We start from the raw sequence: 7,939 nt of genomic DNA, 5'->3' as shown, positions 1-7,939 counted from the left end.
CCTTGATGAGTTTCACAAGGCTACTTTCAACCATATGAGGACTTATCAAAAGTGAATGACTACTACATACATCAAGAAGGTTCATCCACATGAGTTCCAAGAGGGTGACCTTGTGCTTAGAGAAAACCCCAAAAATTAGTAGAACAGAGAGAAGAAAGAGATATTTAAGCCTAATAGGTTAGGCCCTTACATTATCATAGCAACATTTGGATTTGGTGCCTATGAGCTTTCTACACTAGAAGGGGAACCATTTTTGGAGCTTATCAATGTGCTATATTCAAAAAAGTTCTACGTCTAAAGGCTCATAACTCAACTATTTGTACATATCTATGGTCCTAAAAAAAATCCTAAAAAGAAAAAAATGTCCTGAAGAAATGATCATCTTAGTGAAAACCTAGCAAGGCACTTTGATGTATCACCAAAAAAATGAAAATAAGATATAAAAATTAAATTTTTTTTTTGAAAAAAGTCCTGAAATATCTACCAAGTGGGGAAAACCTAGAAATAGGCACTACCTAAGACCCTTGCACCTATGTTTGTCAGTCTCATCTATTCACTCTGCAACACATTTCCTAGCTTGGAATTGTCCCTTGTGCTTGTCTCAGGGGTACAACTGCTTAGCCTATTGAGGTCTCCTTGTGCATTAGGGTTTCTTTGGAAACTCACAAAATAAATATTCTCAACACTACCCCTTTTGATATCAAGTGTTTCTCAATGCTTTTTAGATAGTCTACCTATAGTCTCAAATGTTGCAATATTTCTCATTATCAAATTCAAGTCTTGAAGAAATGACTAGGTGACTTACACACATGCACCTAAACTTTAAATTGTTGAGCTATGATGAACTTTACCTTCTTTGTGTGTTGTCTATGATGATTTATTTTCTATGTGTTCCATCCCTAATAGTCTTTCAAGGATGTCATGGAATAGAAGACTAGCGGCATGGGGCATGTTTTTACTTACTTTCTACTTGTGGGTATACTTTGTTAGTCTACAGTGTTTAGAGCATTCATGCTTGTCCTTCTTGACACTTTAGACCTACAATATATCATCCTTATCTGTTTTTGCAAGACTACACTCAAGGGTTATCCTGGCACTTATGCCTTGATACAAGTGTAATATTTCTATATTAAACTTAGGGAATCTAATTTATTAGTCATCTTGATATACATTTATTTGATGCTTAGATTGTATTTCCACATTCCTATATGATATCAATCATATTCACATCCTCATAGTTATACTAGTGATGGTTTTATGATCTTATGATGTTCCGAATAAATGCTCAATGATGAAATTAGAGTCTAAATGTGTTGCATCCCTTCCAAGTAAACCAATTTGCATATTATTTTGTGTCATAGGCTCATTTTATAGCTTAGCCTTGCATTTTTTGCATATGGTTCTCTTCATCTTTTCTCAAACATATTGGCTAACTGCTTTCATATCTTCTTTCATTTTCTTCTTTATCATGTCTTATCACCTTCTTGATCTTTCTCTTTGTCTCTTTTCTATCATGTCATCACAAGGGGTTAATCTAAAAATCACATTTGATCTATCCAAGTATCACATTTTCAAAATATGAGTATATATCATACACATGATAGCTAAAAACTATACAAGAGACAAATCCGTGAACATATCAACATAACATTAAACACACGAGAAAGAGACTAAAAACATCACATGGAAACATACATGATATATATATATATATATATATATATATATATATATATATATATTCAAAATGTGTCACATTACATATACAATGTGAGGTCCAAAATTTGGATACATGTCTCAAAATACATAAGGCACAACACAACTGTCATAAAACATTGACCTAGATCTAAGATTGTCTTCCCCCCTCATGACTAGGTTTTGCTAGGGGAGGAGCCACTAATGCCCTCAATGGTGGCTGATTTGATCTACCAGCCCTCTTTGAGTATATAAGTATCTATCAGTCCATCAAAACTATAATAATCTATATCCCATGATAGTAGGCCACCTTAGCCATTTGTCACTATACCTCCTACCACACTTTTGTTAGATCATCTCTCAACACTCTCTCTCATTTTTAAACCTCATCTCGTGCATCCACTAGTTGTTGATCTCTAACTGCTATGGTCATACTCAACCCCTATACATCTACCTCTAGGGCCTAGATTCTCACATCTTGAACATCATCTCCTCTAGTAGGCTACTACTATAGTACCTCCACTTTCTCTACTCTCCTGCATCTTAGTGGATGCTCCTCCTCCTCCTCCTCTTCCCTTATGGCCTAGGCCCACATCCGTCTCCTCCTACTTCTCCTAAATTCCATTCATCTACTACCTCTTTGTCTGCCTCTGCCTCCATCGTCATCTCCTTTGTCTCCCCCATGTCCTCCTATCATTGGTGGAGCATCTAGCCATGTGCATATAGAGATAGATTCCTCTGCATCTCATATATGTGAGGTTTGCCCTTGCATCTGCCACCTCCAGACGATATCCCAAGGCTCATGCATCAATGTTTTTGTCTCTCATAGGGCTGCATGATAGTAAAGCATGGGTAGCCAACCTTGTTTCTCCTCTTTGTGAAGCTACACATAATTCATAGTCTCCACTAAGACCCCCTGCTGCTGAGAAAACTGATGCCATACACAGTTAATCACAAATTGCTGCACTATATCTACATGCTTCTCAACTATTGGTCAATTGTAGTGCATATACTCTAGCTCCCAAGAGTTGGACCATATGTGACACTGGTGGTATGACTGCCACACAAACAAGTAAGCTCATATAGGATCTACCAATAATAGGTCACATCCCCATTGTGTCTCTAGGGTATGAATCTATGTACCTAAAAATGAACAACTTAATATGCTTTCATAGCTAAACCTATGATAGATGTGTGTGAAAAATGTGGACAACTATGCAAAAACACTTCTATGAATCCTTATACTTGAAATCCTTCAAAATAGCACCATGAAAGTGCAAGATCTCAAGAATCAACTCATAGCTTCCTATCATCAATATGCAAAGACCTTCAAAGATTTGTAGTGGTGGCTCTCATATGAACATTGGCCTTGGTCTTCACAAGTACATCCAATGAACGAAATATTCAAATGATCATGTAAATGCAAGATATCTCCAAGTCTCCAAGAAAGCTTCAAAAAATGTCTATCATAACACTAGCATAAGAAGTCATGATCTTCTCATAAGAATGCTCCAAGTCCTCAAGGAAATCGCATGAAAGCTCCAAATAATGGTGATAATAAAATTGCCTCTTCCAAAATGAAGGAAGGAGGTCTCCTTACATACCAAATCCAAGAGGCATACCCAAATTGGAGGGAAAATGAAAATTAAATGAAAAGGTGTGACCCACATAAGAGAATGAGAAATTAGCATTTAATTAAGAGATGTGGAGTGTAAAACTCCATAAAAATGATAAGATGAGGGGTGTTTTTATTTAATTTAAATGTAAAATAATCCCTTTTCTTATAAAATAAAGTGTGTGATATTTTTTTAATTTTTTCTTTTTAAAATAATAATTGTTGCACATAAAATTAAGTGAGGAGGGGGTTTTATTTAATTAAAAGGGAGAAAATTTCTTTAATTAAATAATACAAAAATCAAGATGATCCAACCATTTATTTAAAATTAATTAAATAAATTAATTCCAATTTAATCAAGGAAATTGATGTAAAATAATAATGATTAATTAAATAATTCAAATAAATTGAATAATTCAAATAATTTAATTTGATCAAAGGAAATGGTGATGTAAATATTGATTCAAGATTGAGATAAATTATGAAACCGGGGCACATAGTGAAGGTGACTATTTCAGGGTGCATACATTTGCCTCTCTTTGACTAATGGGTGTCCACATACATGACAAGCACATTAAGTCAAAGAATTATAAAATAAAGTGTGTATAAAGATTGATTTATGTCAAAAATATATATAAAGATTAAGCATCCAACTTTTATTCCCTCAACATGCCATCTAGGGTCTTACAGTGCCTGGAACACAATAATGCACTGTGGGTCTTATAATTGTAGGTTTACCCAAAGAGTTTTTAGCAACTATAAAATTCATGAAATATATATAAAGGAAAAAGACTACCCCAAGTTAGGCAAAAAAAGATGGTAGATTTTGAATCAACTTTGCAAACAATGAAGCTCAATAGAGTGTTCTTGCCCCCTCAGAATCAAAATCAAAATGAAAGAAAGGCTAAGAAAGAACAAGATAGATATGATCAAATCAGAAAAAGGTTCATGATGAAAGATAAGCAAGATATAAATCAAGAAACCAAGGTTAAATCAGTAAGCATGAAAAGTATACCCCACATTAAAAGAAAGAAAGGGGGCGAATGAAAGACAAGAAGATGGACAGAAGAAGAGGGAAAATGCCTCAAAAACCATCAATTATGCAAGATATGACATTTTTATTGAGATCACAAACAAGTGACGTGTACTAAAAAGCACAATTATGATCAAAGTTGATAGAAAAGAAATGATGAAGGAGACCTCCAAAAGGTAAAAAAACAAATCAAAACCTCCAAAAAGACAAGGGGATAAAATTCATGTTCATATCCATATGATTCTTCTTTCCATTATATTTACTTCCAAGATTAAGATCCTCATTTTAATCATCGAGCTGAGCTACACAACCTTCACTGGTCAGAACCATGAAGATATGAATGTAACAATATTGGAAAGATCACACAACCATCACTATTCACCGAAGTAATCTAAAGATATGAATGTGATTGGAAGCTTCTCACAATCATCACTAGACACCAAGGAAACTATGATGATATGAATGGGATTTGGTAGTGTTGAGAAACACTGCGAGTCTTGAGATCAAAACCACACAAGCAATAAATTAACCAAAAATGTGTCTCATGGTCCATAGTTCTCTAGCTATGCATCCCAGAGAAAACCATAGAGACACTCATCAATACTAATCAAATCACTCATAAAATAAATAAATAAACCACATGCCCCTAGTGCAAAAAAAGACTAGAGAGGTAATATTAAAAAACATATAGATATAGTGCAATAAACATGTATATATAGCAATGAACAATCATCATCCAAAGAAAGATCAAAGCATATCTCAACATTATGTATAAACTAAAGCATGATAATCAAGACAAGACTCTCAAGGTAGTGTTAAGTAACACTGTTTAGGTGTTTAAGATATTTAAGGAACACCGTTGTTGATATTGAAAAATACCATTTCTTTTCTTTTTTCTTTTATAATTATTTTTTTGTATTTTTGGGATATGTCACTTTTTTTTTTTTTTTTTGGGACCCATAAATATGTATAGATACCCCCAGCAAGAACAAACATTAGGGATAGAACTTTTTCAAATGAAGCACATCGATAGGATCAAGGAGCTGATCTCCCTTAGGTGTAGACAACAAATAGGCACCCAATCCAAAAGTAGCTATACTAATAAATGGACCCAACCAATTAGGCTCAAATTTTCCTTTTTGAGCTCTATTTTTCAGATTCTTAGAATTCTCATGCAAAACAAGATCTCCTATTGAAACCTCTCTAGGAAAAACTTTCTTGTCATAAGTCTTGGACAATCTTTTTTGATAAAATCTAATGTGATCAAAGGCATTTTTTCTCTTCTCATCAAGTAACTCAAGTTCTTGTAATCTCATAACTTTGTAATCTTCATTTGTCACTAATCCATTAACAGTAACTCTCAATGATGGAATCCCATCCTCTAAAGGCTCAATATTGTAAATATGAATAACATCCTTGCTAGCAACTGTAGAATCAAAGTCTATCAAGTTCCTCTCAATTTCTCTTGAATCATAAAGTTTTCTAATAACTAGAGAATCTAGCTCATGAGAAATATGTGAGTTTGAAATCTCATTAATTGTACTGGGTTGAGAATCATAAGCATGAATCACATCAATACCCAAATCAACTGTAGAAGGCTCTAATGATAAATCCAATTCATACTTAATTGAATATGCACTTTCATTTTATTTTTTTTATATCTAAATCATTTTGAATTTTTGAAGAAGAAGCTTCATTAACTAAACCATGTCCATCTCCCCAAAGAAGATTAGTGAAAGGGATCAAATCATCACATATATCTTGTTGATCAAGTATATACACTTCCTCATCATCATAAACATCAAAGATGGGTCCATCATCATTTTCTTCTTTGTAAATCCAATCTCTAACAACACTTCCTTCTTCCACTTCTTCCATAGGAATTAAAGGTTCAACCAAAGAAACAACCTCACATCCCTCCATTTCACTATTAAGTGTCTTAGATTCTATCATACATTCTATAGATTCTTCAATTGTCTCATTTGAAACTCTATCCCAAGGCATATGTGATTCTGCTGAGATATTATTGATAGCCAAAGTATTAACTCCTAAAATACACATCTCAATTTCATTATGTTCAAATGTAACACACCAATGATATGTGGAAGGAATAACTTTCATTTCATGTATCCAAGCTCTACCCAATAAAATGTTATAAGAAAGGGTACTAATATCAACCACATGAAATAGAATATCTCTCTCAATTGACTCAATCTAAATAGGTAAAACAACCAATCCTTTAGATTGTCTTTCACTACCATCATAAGCTCTAATAGTAACCTTTTGTCTAGTATCAATATCTTGTTTTTAATATCCCAGCTTTTCAAGTATGTTGAAAGGACAAATATTCAACCTGACACCCCCATCTATCAACACACATCTAACAAGAGTTCTGTGAATCATGACTTCAATATGTAAGGAAAGATTATGTGGATGATTCAAATCCTTATCATTTTCCTTAATTGTAACCATGTTGATAACATTTTCTACATTAGGATATCCATAATTTTGATTAGAATAAGTATAATTCACTTTAGCTTTATCATTCTTAGATGATTTACCCTTTTCATGCTTAGGAAATGGATCCTTATAAGCTTGATGATCATTATTAGTAGTATGATTTGCACCATCAATTACTAACTTTCCATTATCAATCAAATTTTGAATATCATATTTTAACCTTTGAGAATTTTTCATAGTATGACTAGTTTTGCTCTGATGATATTTACAATAGGTATTATCATCCCACTGCAGACCCTTCACAAGAGGTGGTTGCCAATTCTCAATCAAATTTAATAGCTTGCCATCAAACAACTCTTCCAAAACATCCTCATAAGGTCTACCAATCTTTGTAAAAGTTCTTCTGTTTTGAGGATTTCTATGATTATATCTAGAATTTTCTCTATTATTTAGCTAAGAAGATGCTTGAAGTTTCATAGCATGAACACTATCTGATAACTTGTAAACTGCTTGGTCATCAGACTTAGGTGCATCAACTATACCATCACTAACCACACATTGATTCCCTTTATAAGAAGTACTCATTTTCTTATTTCCATTATTGGTATAATTCTTGTTGCTATTATGCTCAATAATTCCTTGATTCTTCAAAACATCTTCAATATGGAAAGTTGTTTCTACCATATTATGAAAAGTCTTAGACACCCATTTGCCAATTTCATTTCTCAATTCAAGAACCAAATTACTCACAAGTATATCATTTTTCTCTTTTTCTACAATTTATCTAGAGTAATGAGAACATAACTGTCCCCATCTTTGCAAAAAAGAAACAAAGGGTTCTCCTTGATCTTGTTTGAGGTTGCATAGATCCAACATAGGAATTGGTTTTTGAACATTGTAAGAGAAGTGTTGAATAAATTTCTAAACAAGGTCCTCAAAATTCTTAAGTGGGGGAGTAATCTTAGTGAACCATTCCATAGCTTGACCCTTTAAACCCCTAGGGAACAATCTCATAAGATAAGCATCTTTATGTGTAAATTCCAAGCTCAAAACATTAAATTGTCTCACATGATCACTAGGGTCTCCATTCCCATCATACTTATCATAATGAGGAAATTCTATTTTCTTAGGAAATT

The sequence above is a fragment of the Cupressus sempervirens genome, chromosome 6 (assembly GCF_028749045.1).
Source record: "Cupressus sempervirens isolate cs-2001-9-10 chromosome 6, ASM2874904v1, whole genome shotgun sequence".
NCBI lineage: Eukaryota > Viridiplantae > Streptophyta > Pinopsida > Cupressales > Cupressaceae > Cupressus > Cupressus sempervirens.
The sequence above is the reverse complement of the archived record's forward strand: the minus strand, read 5'-3'. Positions refer to the sequence as shown.